The following is a 1512-nucleotide window of genomic DNA, read 5'->3' on the forward strand; positions in this document are numbered from 1 at the left end:
TTGAAAACTACAGGAATCAGAGACATCAAGAAGGTGGCAATCGCAAGTATCGTTATCAAAAGCGGCAGCCGAATCAAATTCTTCTTTCGCCTGTTCTTGCAGATCGTCATCCCGGCGATTGAACTACTGCAAAGTCCGGGGTTTCCGAGAAAAGAATCTATATTAAGAAATGGAAACGACGTGAAATATTTATCTTGTATTTGACTATATTTATCTACAGTTAGTTATATAAATTCAAACATTAAGTTTTAATAAGTTATACTTAGCACAGTTTAATTGAGTACAACCTTACAATATTTCGAGGTAATGCAATTAGGCAACTCACTCAAAATTGAGTACAACCTTTCATGCACAAATTACAAGTGAATAAAGCGTAATTGAAACACCATTTCATTAAATGAACGAACATAAATGAATATATCTGAGCAGTTACCCTTTTTTTTTCCTAATTTTCATAGGTACGTTAGTTGTTGAAAAACAAATCAGTTATTCGATTGATCGGCTGGAAAGATCAAAAAGGTATTTTTTCCATGTAGCCATCTCGTGAGCCACATCCAACATTGTTGGTCTGGTTGATGGGTTGTACTGTGTGCATATTAACCCGAGTTCAATGAGCTCCAAGACCATGTCGTGCAGTAGTTCAGTATTGCACAACATAGGAGTGGTTACAATTGTAACCGGTGTGTAGTTCTTGACCGCTTCTTTTACAATGGGTTCGAGCTTGTGTGGATACTGACTCTTTACCCATTCATGTAAACTTGAACCGTCTTGAAAAATATCCGTGGGCCGTTTTCGTGTCACCATCTCCAACAACAACACCCCGAAACTGTAGACATCTCCTTGTGTTGACGCTCTTCGTCCCATGCCGTATTCTGTATTTTAAAAACACGAGTATGTTTAGTGATCGCCAACCTTTTAATGTGATCAAGATTAAAACTGAACGTTAAATGACTTGGTTAATTATATTGTTGTTAGGGCTGTAGACGAACTGAACGTTCAGCAAACCGTTCATGAACCGTTTGGCAGTAAGTTCGTTTATTTAATAAATGAACGAACGTGGACAATTTTTTTTCGTTTAGTTAAACGAACGAACATGAACAAGAGTCTCGTTCATTCATTTATGTTCGTGAACGTTCGTTCATTTACCGTTCGTTTACGTTCATTTATATTCGTTCGTTTATGTTCGTTTATATATCAAATTTAATATATAGTCTTTTTATTTATTTACTTTGAATTCAAATAATATTTATTTATGTTCGTTTAGCCCATTCGTTTATGTTCGTTCGTTTACGTTCGTTTAGCATGTTAACGAACGAACACGAACACAAAGATTTTTGTTCGTTTACCGTTCGTGTTCGTTCGTTTGTTCGGTTAAGTTAAACGAACGAATATGAACAAGACTCCGTTCGTGTTCGTTCGGTTCGTTTACAGCTCTAGTTGTTGTACAACCAATTGAGCACGTCATGGTACCAAAAAATATTGCTTACCGGGAGCAATGTAACCAATCGATCC

Source organism: Cynara cardunculus (genome assembly GCF_001531365.2).
Source record: "Cynara cardunculus var. scolymus isolate 2C chromosome LG 17, CcrdV1, whole genome shotgun sequence".
NCBI lineage: Eukaryota > Viridiplantae > Streptophyta > Magnoliopsida > Asterales > Asteraceae > Cynara > Cynara cardunculus.